This window comes from Scylla paramamosain, chromosome 10, assembly GCF_035594125.1.
Source record: "Scylla paramamosain isolate STU-SP2022 chromosome 10, ASM3559412v1, whole genome shotgun sequence".
NCBI lineage: Eukaryota > Metazoa > Arthropoda > Malacostraca > Decapoda > Portunidae > Scylla > Scylla paramamosain.
The window spans coordinates 6,242,501-6,257,500 of NC_087160.1; the positions used below are offsets into that span (position 1 = coordinate 6,242,501).

Sequence of the window (15,000 nt, forward strand, 5' to 3'; positions counted from 1 at the left end):
GATGTTTTTCGCTTCCTGCACGCCGCGAGAAATGCGTGTGAGGTCACCAGGCTGCCGGCGGTGTATTAATTCAGTAACTGGCGAACGTTGTATAAATGTCTCTCTCTCTCTCTCTCTCTCTCTCTCTCTCTCTCTCTCTCTCTCTCTCTCTCTCTCTCTCTCTCTCTCTCCAGTAAAGGCCAATTCACACCACAATAATTCCTCTTCATTAAGCTCTCGTTTCACAAATGATTAATTATTTTTCCCACATCCGTGAATGTCATCTGTCAGCGAGCCTCTAGCCAGCCTCTCCTCGCGCCTCACACTCCTGCCTTCTGCCGCCAAAACAAAGCTGATGCCAGAAAAAAAACAACAAATGGTGGAGGTGTTTCCTATATTTACGGCAGGTGAAGGGTGAACGACCTGCTGTCTGTCGCATTCTTTATCTTCATTTCGTCTTTTCTTGGCTATTTTTCTTTGTCTTTTTTTTTTTTTCATCTTAGCTATTTTCTCCGTACTATATGTATTGGATTAGACGATCTCGAGCATCATAATATAAAATATATATAAATACATAAATAAAACAAAAGTAAACAGATAAAAGATGAGGGAAGCTGCGAAAAAACTATCAGGTCTACAAGTGCCAGATTCTGTATAAATCATACCTACCTATATCCACTTACCGTCTCTATACATAAAATCATCAGTTCTTTTAAAGCTCCAAAGAAAAAAAAAACAAAAAAAAAAAACAATTCCTTAGTTTATTCCAGTCATCTACCACTCTAACTTTTTTATTTATTTATTATTTTTTTGCTGCTGTAGTTGTCCTTGCTTATCCTTCCCACCACTGTAAAAACTGTTTGCATGGAGGCACAGTAGAGAAAAGAAGGAAAACAAGGGAATTTTTATTTCTTAAGCAACAAAAATATTTACGAGAGCCAAGCACAAAAAAAAAAGTCTAAAAAGTTCTAGACATTAAAGAAGAAAATTTGTCTAGCGGTGGAGTTAAAAAAAAAAAAAAAAAAAACATTTTCCTCCCATTTTTGTGTTGCTGCGCCAGTTTTGCTTTTTTCTTAATCAATCAATCTTACTATTTCTTCTTTTAAAAATCTTACTTTACGAAGCTTAAAGCCGAGTAGGTCACACACAGTTCAGAGTTCAATGACGAGACAGTGTAGTACGTTTCATTCAACAAAAGCTTTCATTTAGACGAGTGTGTGTGCGAGTCATTCAAGGGAGGCAGTAGTACGTTTGCATTCACCTCAGAGCCTCGGCGGGACTGGTAATGAAAGAAGCACCTGGCTATCATGTGCAGGTGGCCAGGTGGTGGTGGTGTGTGTGTGTGTGTGTGTGTGTGTGTGTGTGTGTGTGTGTGTGTGTGTGTGTGTGTGTGAGAGAAGCGTTTGGCGGGAGGAGTAGCTTGGGTAACGTGAAGGAGGGAAGGAATGACAAAGAAGACAGAAGGAGAGAACGTAGGAAAGAAAGGATGGAATGTAAAGAGAAAGACAATGAAGAATACGTAGAGGGAAGTGAAAAAAAATAGATAATAGAAGAAAATAGGAAAGAAAAAGAAAAATACAAGAAAATTGGAAGGGAAGGAAAGAAGAAAAGAATAAGGAATAGAAAGAAAGAAAAAAGATAATAGCAGAACGATAAGAAATACAAAAAGGAGAAGAAAATCGGGAAAAAGGAGGATAAAAGAAAAAAAAATACAGTAGAAAAAACAAAAACAAAAGAAAAGAAGGGAAATTATTAAAATATTTCTTAATCCGAAAAAAAAACAAGAAAAAATATGGAGAGCAGAAAGATAACAACAGAAGAGGAAATGCAAAGAAAAAAGAGCAGAGAAAGAGAAAGAAAGACTGAACCTAAAACAGAAAAAAAGAGGAAGAACAATAGAGAACAAAATATAACAAGATTGAGAGAGAAAAGGATAAAAAAAAAATAATAATTGAAAAAGAGCTAGAAACAGGCAGAACACACATGAGGGAGAATCAGACAAACCTTTTAGCAATAATAAGGTGAATGGAAGGCAAGAGTGAAAAAATAAACAGGCAGTAACGAAGGAAGAAATAAACATTGAAAGATACTTAAATAATAACGCAGACAAATTTATGAAGGGAAAGAAGAAAAGGAGAGGAAGAGGAGGAGCAGATACACCATGAAGAGAATAATAAAAAAAAGACAATAAGAAGAAAGAAAAGGAAGAAAATACATATAGAGGCTGGATAATGAGTTTGATTTCATAACTTTTTTGTATGAGTGTATAATGAGAACAAGCAAGGAGCAAATATGATACTGTGAAAGGCGGAAAAAATGCATAAAAAAAAAAAAAAACGATGATTCACCAGAATAAACAAGTCAGATAATGAGATAGGTGGATTTAATTACGACTTTGTGAGGCGGGAAGAGGAGCCGTAAAAACGTGAAGGACAGAAAGGAAAGGTGGAGAAAAGGATGGACTAAAATATGTTGCATAATGAGGCAAGTTCATTATGACTCCGTGTGGCGGCGCTGGCAGCAGTGACCTCGTGCTACTGACAGTATTCCTAAACATTCCGTGGTCTTTTGGTCGTGTTTCAAATATTCTATCGCGTAATCTCTACTATCTCTAACTGGCACTACATGAACTGATTGGAGATTTCAAGAATAAATTTTTTATTCTATTCGTATTATCAGACATTCTATCGCCTAATCACGGCTATTTCACTGCCTTTACAGGAAGTAAGTTGGAATTTCAAAGGTGTTTTTATAGTTCTACTCGTATTTTCAAATATTCCAGCGCCTAATCTCGACTATATTTCATTGTCTGTGGTGGAATTAACTGAGGATTTGATTTTTTTTTTTTTAATGATTCTACTAATACTTTAACAATTATTCCGCACCACCAGTAGGAGAAAATATCTATGAGACTAATCATCCCTGTGGTCCTTCCAAACAGTTCTGATGAGAGGATAAATGTCTAGGAATACGGGACTCTCACATTTAACAGTGTGTGGAAGTTATAAAGGATGTCAAGGAAGTTTTCATGATTAGTGATGATTTAACAGGAATTCAGCATTACTAATATAAAAAAAAAGGTTAAAACAATATAAAACTCGACTTATCATCTCTGTGGCCCTTGTAGACAGTCCTTATGAGAGAACAAAGCCTCGGAGAATACAAGCCTTGGTGTTTACGGTGTCACGTTACCGCATAAAGTTAACTCATAAACTCATAAACTTCAGTACTGCACGCCGCTTCCAAGCTTCATCATTAACTCTTGATAACGAAAAGCATCATGTTAACCATCAACAGTAAAAGTGTCATCATATATGTATTTCTGTTCCAGACACATTTTTTTACTTGCTAATACTGGGAATACAGATCCATTAGCTATATTAACAATTACTTCTGGCGTAGCTTTACCTGGAGAGAGGTGCAAGAGCCGGACATATCAGCCACTCGGTTTTCGATGACGCCATTAGTGTGTGTGTGTGTGTGTGTGTGTGTGTGTGTGTGTGTGTGTGTGTGTGTGTGTGTGTGTGTGTGTGTGTGTGTGTGTGTGTGTGTGTGTGTGTGTGTGTGTGTGTGTGTGTTACAGCGAATGTGTGTAATATGTGTAGGAATTTCACGAAACCCGGAATCCCTTGTAATTTCGAGAAGACTTTTCAATATTCATATTACTGATACCATTTCTTTTCACTCTTAAAAGCTATATTAGGTCTGGTCTGCTTAGGTTACTGTAAATATATTTGACCCAATCATCCATGTATTCTTAAAAATAAATAATATAGAAATATATAAATGAGCTTTCAGATTTTAATAGACTTATAAATTTTATGCAGTGAAAACAATAACCAATCCAGCATGGTTGACTGGTGAAACTGAATCTATAGCAACCTAACCAAACCAAACTTAACTCGACCTTTTTCAGTAAAGGAAATATCAGAAATATGATTATGACACATTTTTGCACGAAATCACTGAGTTTCGTGAAAACCTTGACTACGCAGACTCCCTGAAACACAGCGACAGGACATCATCCCGAGGAGTAGCAGTAAGATGGCCAGTCACTGACAGCACACACACACACACACACACACCGAGACACTTATTTTCCTGGTCCGTACTCACAAACGTTTCGACTCTCTTACTTTAACAACATCTAACAGTCTCCAGTGATACGCTACCGGTATTTCAAGAGTGTTACGTGATTCTAGGGACAGCTTAGTAAGAATCCTACATTATTAATGGAAAAAAAAAATATCCTGAAAATCCTGTTAATCATCTCTGTTGCCTGAGGAAATAGTTCATCGTTTCAGAGCACGAAGCTTTGTGCCACACTCACCATTCTGGACAGAAGCACTCCTCGCCAAGCAATGCCAATATTTCTTACATCATTCTGTTAGTAAGAAATAAAGCCACCAAATGTCAAAATGCGAGCAGTCCTTTACGAGCTTGCAATCATCCTTAACTTAATGACATCCTCTAATGACATCTATAATTTACCAAAATCGAGGTACTGAAAAGCTTCGTCGACGATTACTGAACCTTAACGATCATGATAACTTTACCTCCGTGCCCTCACTCACCTCACCAATCATCACCACCTCTCTCCTTTTTTTTTTTTTTTTTTTGGTGCCCTTTGCCAGACTCCTTCACGCGTAAAAAAAAAAAAAAAAAAAAAAAGTAAAAAGAAGAAAAAAAGGTGTGAGGCGAGCAGCGGCGTGCAGTGTTCTATCCCCGCGCCACACACAAGCTGCATGCGTGAGGTGAAGAAAAGTTGTAGGGTGGAGGGGCGCTAACATGCATGGCCGCGGCAAACACTTCCTGGCGCAACACAAACAAGACGGCGGACCAGACTGTTTTGTGTTGGTTCTGTTGCTTTCCCTACTCGCAACACTCACTGCCTGCCTGGCTGTTGAAAGCGACACCCGTGAAACCCACAAAGTTGCAAGTAAAGTTTTTTTTGTTGTTTAGGTTAACTACTTCTCCACGGTAAAATTGCACTTCTCCATACTGATTTGAACTTACTTTACTGACTTTCTTTATTTCTGGGTGACTATAAATCGAAAGATAGACATAAAGACAAAGATTAGTTCATGTGTGATATGTTGGGAAAAGACTTTGGTTGTAAATAAAGCTTTTACTTTTAATTATTACACAAAGCTTGCAACATGCCTTCTGTCTCTCTCTCTCTCTCTCTCTCTCTCTCTCTCTCTAGAACTGCTGTAATGTGTATGTTACGTCACACTGTCACGCCCTTGGTCACGCTAACATAACCCTACGTCACATTTCGTCACGCTCCATCGTCACAGGTTTCTCTCTCTCTCTCTCTCTCTCTCTCTCTCTCTCTCTCTCTCTCTCTCTCTCTCTCTCTCTCTCTGTGTGTGTGTGTGTGTGTGTGTGTGTGTGTGTTCGCGCTATTGTCTCAGATCTGTAATTCCACGACTCCCTGTGTCTCTCCGGGAAACACTCGTAAACACACGCACACACTCACGAAATGCGCCACGTCCGGCGTCGAGCAGCGCGGCGGGGGAATTAATACCCCGATGAAAGCTGGAAGAAGATTCGGCACAACATTCTGCGCGTCTCTTTGTGTTTCCCGACAAATACTCCAATACTCGCTTGATAGCCTTAGTAAAAAGACACCGTAAGAGGATCAGGTAAAAGTTTTCTTCCTCCGTTCTCTGCATAAAGTGAAAAAAAGGGGGGAAATCTAAAAGAAAAATAGATATAGACTTACACAGCAGTGACTATATTTGTAAACCAACTCCCCGTGAACTTAGAAAAATGTTTAAAGGAAATAAATACATGAGTGATGAAGAGAAACAAAAATAAATAAAAAAAACTAAATACATTGGGAGAAAAATATACAAAAATGAAGTAAACAAATCTTTAAGGAAAAACACACATATGAGAGACAAGGTAGAAAAAAATAAAAAGGAAACAAAAATAAACAAAAAACAAAAGGAAATACTTACATACTAACTCATCGTAAAAGAAAGAAAATAATAAAAGAAAAAAAAAAAAAACACCTTAATGAAAATGAACATATGAGCGATAAAGCAACAGAAAACAATAACAAAAACAACAACAACAACAACAACAACAGAAACACAAAACACAAAAGGAAACAAACTCATACATAACACAACACAACACAACACAACACAACATAAGCTCCCAGTGAGTGAGTGATCCCCTTTCCCGAAATATAACTCGCTCACTATACGAGTAAGTTCCAAGGCGCGGGCCAATTAATGAGCCAATTCACCGCAATTATCGTGGCTGGGGAAAAGAGCCACGACTAAATTTTACCGAAACTTTACCGGGATGGCGAGGAGGTGATTATGGGTAATGCTGAGACGGGGTAGGGGAGAGGGGGAGAGTTGGGGAGAGGGAGGGCAGGTAGGGGATAGGAAAGGGGGTTTGGGGGCGGTGGGAGAGGGGGGGGATTGGAGGCACGTGTCTTTGTATACGCTGCATTAATTATTTTACGAGACGGGGACGGCGAGAGAGAGAGAGAGAGAGAGAGAGAGAGAGAGAGAGAGAGAGAGAGAGAGAGAGAGAGAGAGAGAGAGAGAGAGAGAGAAACGATTTTTTTACAACCCTCACACGATTTTAAAATTAAGAAGTGGGTTGTAATCACGCTGAACGAAATAATGAAGGAAAGGGACAAAAAAAAAAAAAAAAACACTCACCAGCACCTCGGCGTTTACCATCCTGGCTCCCTGCTCTGGCTCCGGCACCTGGGGGAGGAAAGGCAGGCGTGAGTTGTGTGCGGGAGAAGGACGAAGAGGAGACGCAAGGAAAACAATATACACGGGAAATAAGAGTGCAGGGAAGTGACGTAAATTAAAACGGGTTTCGGTCTAGTGAATTATTGTTGACATTAGTTGTAGTGGCTGGTAGAGGGAGGGAGGGATGAAGGAAAGGAGAGAGGGAGACAGAGAGAGAGAGCGGGGATACGAGAGGAAGGGTGAGTAAGTTCAGATTCTCTCTCTCTCTCTCCCTCCAATACCCACACAGTTCATGGAGACGAGTGAACCTTCAGTGACAACACCCACCTACTCACCAACTCACCCATCCATCCACAACCACTTCAACACCTTCACTCCCTCGTGCCAAGATGAGCCTCGAGTGACCCGCGGCTGCCCTGACCTCAGTACCTGGCGCGGGTGTTGGCTTGTGGTTGTTGTCTCTGCGAACAATGAGAGCACCAAGAGCGTGGCAGGTGCGCAGTTCGTCTCGCGAGGACATTTGTTATACTGGGTACTGTTATATGTTGGTATTCAAGACTTGCTTCTCCTATAAACTGGTCTGTGGTTGGGGAAGGTGTAGAGTGTGTGATAGTTGTAGTAATGGTCGTAGTAGTAGTAGTAGTAAATGACTATCTCTGCTTACTACTGCTATTAACCATTCTTTCTCAGGTCAGTATTCTAAAAAGTTTCGTTATCTCGACTATTTCTAACGTGCTCTAGTGGAAGTTATTGTGGTCTTCAAGGGTGTTTTCATGACCCTAGTGATGGTTTGTTAAGGATTCTGCATCACCAGTGAGAAAAGATTACAGGAACCTGGCTTTATCTCTGTGGCCTCTAAAAGTAATCCTTGTGAAAGAAGACATCGTTCACAAACCCTAGAGATGATTACGAGTACCATACTAATCAATTAAAAGAACAAAAAACTGTAACACGTCACGAAATACAAATTTATAAGATTTAGTATAAAGTGAATAAATAAGAACAAATAAGTGAATAAATAAGAATATTTTATCCACAGCTCACTCAGCTTTATTAAAGAGACAATTTGCGTCTCCGTAATAGAGTCAAGAATTTCCTTATAACATGAGAAGATACAATAAATATATAAACCCAACTGACCACTGCACAAATCTCAATGAATGATGATAGGTGGAAATAGACAGGCATATCACATACAGGGACTGCCACGTGTAGGCCTGGTGGCTTCTTGCAGCTTCCCTTATTTCTTACGTTCTTATGTTCTTAAAACCAAATGTCTCGTATGTTTTATTAATTTCATGATGTGTTAGCGCTGGAAGGTAGATGTTGCTTCGTTCATTCCCTGCACATCCTTACTTCGAATTGGCACTGAAAACTAATACTTGAATATAAGAACAAAAGAAAATAAGTTAAGTTAAACAGACCTGCATGTGGCGGTCCCTATAGTCATCATACCTCTCTATATCCACCTATCATCCTCATGTATAAACTCAGTTGTTTTGCCACAAGTCTTCACCTGTAAAGAAGACAAGAATGCTAACACCAAGAGCCTTCCTTCAGATCTTCGCCTCAGAATAACACAAGGAATTTAATGCTACTCTTTTTCATTCAGATATTCACTCAAAGTAACGCAAGAAGCTAATACGAAGTGGTTTCCCAAGGACCTTTACCTCAAAATAACACAAGATAATACTTAGCTCCTTCCTGGAGATATTCCCCTCAAAATAACACACACACACACACACACACACACACACACACACACCGCAAAACAATAAAACACTCAGAAGCAATATCTCGCACGCTTCTTGCTCCGCTGACTGGTGTGGCCGCGCCCCTCCGGCAGGCAATACTTGTAAAGACCCGCCCACCACCCACTCGCCTGCCCACCCACCCACCGTACCCGAGGCGCCGCAATATAGTTTTCTGGTCATGGATTATTGAAGATCGAGCGGCGGTGTTCCCGAGGGAGGGAGGGAAGCGCGGCTCATCCCTCAAGGCATCTCCGTCACAGCACGTCACATCCCGTCACACTTTTTTTTTTTTATTATAGCTCCACGTCACACATCTCAGTCTCAGGCCTCAGTCATACCCTCTTACATTTCTTCTTTGCTACTCCGTCACGCTTCGTCACACCTCCTCGTCACACTCATATTTCTTCCTCATACACTTCAGTCACCCTCCTCTGACCGGGGCGTCTCATTTCATCTATCTTTATTCTTTCCTATAAAATTTCCTTCGGGCTTTTACTTCTTTAACCCCGTAAGGTGTTTATCTCCTATCTGTTTCCTCTACGGCTTATACCGGAGGGAGTGGAGGATGGGGAGAGAGCCTTCTACTTTGGTGTCCTGTTCTTCTACTATCACTTTCTTAGTGGTCCTAGGTCAGGTTACCTCGTGAGGAGCGCAAAGTCCTGAGTATCTATGTAACTATACTTGCCACACTCTTTCCTGACCCTCCGTCACTGTCACACTTCATCATCGCACACCTCCGTCCACATTCACCGTCACATCGTCCAATCACATTCGTCCATTACACTCCGTCACATTTTTCTGTTATCATCCTTCCGTCACACTTCATCGTTCACCGCCACACTCCACCACCACGCAGTAATGGGCATCTGGTGGGACGGCCAGGAGTGTTACGGGGAGAAAATTAGCTGAACGAGTGTAATAGTGCTAACAGTTTTTAAAATTTAGCAATATTATGATGAAGTGTTACGTAGGTTGGATACGAAATCAATACTGTGTCTGAGTATACGTACACATGTATGTATACGCTGTATAAAACCCATCTGTCATTATGTCTATCTATCTATATGTTTATCTATCTATCAGTATACCTGTTTATCTAAGTGGGAAAGATTACAGGGAAACGCAGGCAGAAGCAGCACTTTTCTTTTCTTTACTTTTCGTGTGACACCAATACAAAGACACAAAAGAGTACAAAAATGAAGTCCACCCATTTGTCGTTCCTAATAAAGTTAATTAAATTACTACGACACTTTCTACCACGTCTTCAGAGAAAATACAAGATCTAAGTAAAGAGTCCGGATATTTTTTTATTCATATATGTTTTAAGTGTTAAGACATCTGACCAACAACTCAATATTATTCTCTACAAAAACAATAATCATAGGAAAGTTGAAACAGATAGCCAATTTAGCTGAGGCGGCCTTGATACCTACGGCTGCACTCAGGAGAAATGCAGGCCGAGGCAAATGAGCAGCGGAGGCAAGTCGTAAATTCAGTGTCGAAGCTGCACTGAACGGCAATACGAGGCGCCGCTGTGTGACTTGTATACTACGCTTGGGAGGGACGCCTGCTTGCCTCCGGAACCTACCAGTGTAGAAAGTGAAGGAGGTTGGCTGGTGGAATAAAAGAAAGAAATGTATAGGGAGCGGTTTAGTGGAGGGGGGGATGTTAAAAGCTTGCTGAGTTGCATCTCTGAAAAGGAAAAATAAGTAAAGAAGGGCAATGGTTTCCTAATAAGAAGCCAATTTAGTTCTGGAGATGTTTTGCGAATCCTCTCTTGAAGTAGTTTAAGCCACAGGAAGAGAAGAAAGTAGAAGTAGATACAGAATTCCAGAGATTAAAGTATGAGTAAGTGTAAGGCTTAAACTGTAATGATATTTATTCGCTTTACCTATCTTCTTATATGGACATTACTAAGTAAATTATTTAACCTGTAGTTTTAATACAGAGAGAGAGAGAGAGAGAGAGAGAGAGAGAGAGAGAGAGAGAGAGAGAGAGAGAGAGAGAGAGAGAGAGAGAGAGAGAGAGAGAGAGAGAGAGAGAGAGAGAGAGAGAGAGAGAGAGAGAGATAAAACACTAAAATAAAACGTAGTCTGACAAAAAAAAATTATATATATATATATATATATATATATATATATATATATATATATATATATATATATATATATATATATATATATATATATATATATATATATATATATATATATATATATATAATAAATGTAAACATTTTCATTTTTCACTGACTCAATGGACTAAAAACAAAAAAAACTATCATAAGAGATACTCACTTAACTTTTAGAACTATTCTTCCTCTCTTTATTAATTTCTTTCTTTCCTACTTTGGTTCTTTTTTTCATCGGTAAGTGTTGGAGTTTATGTCGTTCTTATTGTTTACCTTTGTGTGTGTGTGTGTGTGTGTGTGTGTGTGTTAATGCGAGTGTGCGAGAGAGTATTATTGTTTGTCACAGGCACGTTCTCATCTCTCATTGGTGCACGTGCCTCCATTTGGGGCAATCAGCGCAATAGTTTTCCAGGCGTGAAATATGTCCGTGCATGACACCAAAGCTGCTCGCTACGGATGACGAATGACTGTTTTAAATGCGACATTTAATCATGATGAGAGGAATGAGAATGTATTGAATGGAACGTAAACACCCACCCATACCGCCACCCACAGCCACACCCACAGCCACACCCACAGCCACACCAACACCCACAGCCACAGGGATACCCACACATAAAAAAAATAATATACAAATAAATAAATGAAATAAATAGATAAAGAACGAATAAAATCAATCAGTCAATCAATAAACAAAAAAGTCAATCAATCAGTAAATTTGTATATAGAATAAATATATAAATAAAATAAATAAAATAAGAAAAGACAATAAAAAATATAAATAGAAAATAAATTTCTAAATAAATAAAAAGAAAACATTATAAAATCTCATTTCATTTTACATTTTTGCAAAGGAAAAGATAAAAACTTCTGGGTTAATGAGAAGAGATGAGGATGATGACTAGGAGGAGGAGGAGGAGGAGGAGGAGGAGGAGGAGGAGGAGAGGGCTAAAAGTTTAGATCCCCCGTTTCAGGATAAAGAGGAAGTGCACACAAGTAAGCACGTACACACAAACACACACACACACACACACACACACACACACACACACACACACACACACACACACACACACACGAAGCAGGTTGAGGGGGCCCTTTGCTCTTAATCAGGGACGAGGGTGGAGGATTTTACAGCGAGGTGGAGGTTGAGAGGTGGAGGGTATGGAGTGTGTGGAGGTTGAGGGGGGGAGGGGGTATGGAGGTGTGGAGGGCTGGAGGTATGAAGGCAGGGATATGGAGGACAAGGGTGGTGTGGCAGAGGTAAGTGTGGTGTGGATTTATAGCAAGGTGCGGATGAGTGGAGGCGTAACAGGTGGAGGTGGGAATGCGGAAGGAAACTGGTGGAGGAACAAGTGAAGTGAAATGATTAAAAAAAAAAAAATAAATAAAATAAATAAATAAAAAAATCGTGTATAGCCGCAAAAAATTAAGGTCATATGGTACTTGATTATATGAAAAAAAAAAAAATACTAGTAATGTTAAGATGTAAGGTAAAAGTAACAATAAGGTATACTTCAAATAAAAAAAAAAAAATAAAAACTACAAATTGAGCAGGCTGGAATTTGAATATACCAATTGGAAGTGAGGGAGAGGAGGAGGAACGAAGGACAGGAGGAGAGGCAGACAGGTAGACAGGTAGACAGTAAGGGAAACACATAATCAGGCAGAAAGACAGGCAGACAGACGTGCAGAAGGAAGGGAACCACACTGATAGACAGACAGGCAGACAGACAGTACGAAAAGGACAAGAAAAGATCAAAACCGGACAGACAGACAGACGGACAAACAGACAGACAAGCATCACTGAGTCACACAATCAGCCAAACAAACAAACAGATAGATAATACTGAAGCCGAGGACACAACATACAGGCCAGACGGAAAGAAAGCAAAACACAGACAGACAGACTGGAAAGGCAGATGGGCTGTAAGAAACACACACACACACACACACACACACACACACACACACACACACACACACACACACACACACACAGAAACCAGAGGAATCACACACTCAGCCAGCTAGATATACAAACAGACAGCAAGAAAGCCACACTGCAACACAAACATACACACAAACAGTACACGAGTAAGACACACAGACAAACAGACAAGCAGTATCAAGACACCTCCTCAACTCAATTAGCCAACTTGTTTCGACTCATTCTGCAACTTTTTAAGGAGCCAAGTTTAGTATTTTCCCTTTATTTTTTTTTCTTAGCCAGTCTCCTTAGCACGTTATAAAAGGCAGTAGGGAAGTAGGCTAGAAAATAAATAAAACAGAAGAAAGACAGAAAAGAAAGAAAGAAAAACCTGAAGCAAACACATGTAAATCAGGCCATGTATCTATGAAATCAACATCAGATAGATAGATAGATAGATAGATCAGTTTATTTACCACGATATAATGCATAAAGGTAATTTAGGTTATGGTCCATACTAAGCCAAGCAATACACAATAAACAGTACATGTATCACCTCATCTACGCAGTCTGACACACAAATCCCCACACAAACACGTCAACACGTCAACACAACCACACACAGGCAGACGGACAGACCAAACAGCAGCGGCCTTAGAAACCTAATGCCTAGATCACATTACCACCACGTCAACACATCTATACACACACACAGACAGACAGACAGACGGACAGATCAAGCAATACCAGCCCAGCCTCCACCACCACCACCACCACCAGGCAGTCCCGGGAATCGATCAGGGCTCAGCTGCCTGCACCCAAACACCCAAACACCCAACCACTGCCTAGCAAGTCGCAGGTCACAGGTGGGAGTGGCGCAAGTTGACGAAGAAGCAAACGACTTCGCGAACAGCTGGTAAACTTGTGGAGAAGGCGGAGAAGGAGGAGGAGGAGGAGGAGGAGGAGGAGGAGGAGGAGGAGGAAAGGCTGCAGGTGTAAGTGGATTATAATTAAGCGCCGAAAAGAAACAAGGTAATGAAGTCTTGAGGAAACTTTGCTCACATTAACGTCATTACCAGGAAGGCTAAAGTAAAAATACAGACTTAATGATTTTAGTATCGCGACGCTGTACATTCCTCGGTACTGCTCACAACACAAAACTCTCACAGCCAAGGCGTGCTTGAACCTCAAACACTCCAACAACGAGAACAACAACTTCAACAACAGACGGATACTTGGGACATGTGTGGGTGAAGAGAAGAACAATCTCTGGGGTTTTCTTCCCTATACATATGCACAGTTTGTACAATGAAATGTAGAGAGACTAGCTTGTTCTCTCCGTTCTTGTATCTGGGATGAGTCTGCTCTCCATACAACCTTTTCTTATGAGACCAGCACCTGAGTGGGCCTTTTTTTTCTTTCTCTTTTTGTTGCCCTTGGCCAGTGCCCCGTCTTACATAACCCCGCTCCCTTCCCTCCCATCAGGTCGTTACTGTATTGTGTGAGGGAACTGGTTGTTTAGCCAACACTTCCCACTATGTTGACGTTGTGTCTCTCTCTTAAGGAATCCAAACATGCTGCAACCCAACGTGTTTCGGCTGCCACGTCCAGCTATACTACATTCTTATTGCTTCATGTTCATCGCACGCTCATAAGTATACGAATAAAAACATACCAGTACCTTACAACAAGAACAACAAGAACAACAACAAGAACACCACCAGCACCACCAAAAAGCAGCAGCAGTAATAATGGTAAAAAAAAGATAATACCACTAATAAGAAGGAGGTGAAGAGGAGGAATGACACGAGGAAGAAGAAAGACGGAAAAATGAACACTGCTTAATTACCGCTCTGTAAAAATCCATAGAAAAAGAGATCTCACTCGTGTTGGCCAATCTCATGCTCAATTCTTAACGACTCTTACTGTTCAAATGCAAATCTCAACAAGGGAAAAATGGTCTCATAAAAAAAAAAAAAAACTTTTGAAGTTCCTTATAAAAACATCTTGGTTTGAGTCATACTATTAAACTTTTCATCTACTCGTATCTATCTATCTGTCTGTCTATCTATTTGCCAATTCATGTCTATCTATTACTGGCTATTAAACTACCTACTTATCTATTTATCGCTCTGTTACTATTCATCTACGTAGATACATACATCTCTTATCTATCTGCCTATCTTTCTATCTATTTATTTATCTACCTATCTACCTGTCTATCCGTCCATCCCTCTTTCTATCAATATACTATTAGTCTACCTACCCATTTATCTACCTATCTAACCATCCATCCATCCATCCATCCACCATGAATAAGGTACCACAACCCAGCAGCACACACACACACACACACACACACACACACACACACACACACACACACACCTACCACATACTGTATTAAATTAACTTTGTCGCACACATCAATGGCTACAGGAGCTGAGAAGTTGATCATGAGAGAGAGAGAGAGAGAGAGAG

General features: G+C 40.2%; 2 long non-coding RNA genes across 3 annotated transcripts in view; one reads left to right on the forward strand and one right to left on the reverse strand.

Annotated features, from left to right (window-relative positions):
* The window catches only part of LOC135104177 (uncharacterized), a 121,391-nt gene that overhangs the window by 104,114 nt on the left and 2,277 nt on the right, over nucleotides 1-15,000 (forward strand). The gene's annotated exons all lie outside the window — the stretch shown is intronic.
* Nucleotides 1-15,000, reverse strand: part of LOC135104178 (uncharacterized) — a 181,830-nt gene that overhangs the window by 26,120 nt on the left and 140,710 nt on the right. Inside the window, exon 3 of one of the 2 annotated variants that reach the window (XR_010270321.1) lies at nucleotides 6,666-6,713. This is a non-coding gene — a long non-coding RNA (uncharacterized LOC135104178). Of the gene's footprint in view, nucleotides 1-6,665; nucleotides 6,714-9,641; nucleotides 10,072-15,000 lie in introns of those variants that run through there. The other variant, XR_010270322.1, reaches the window with a different exon arrangement.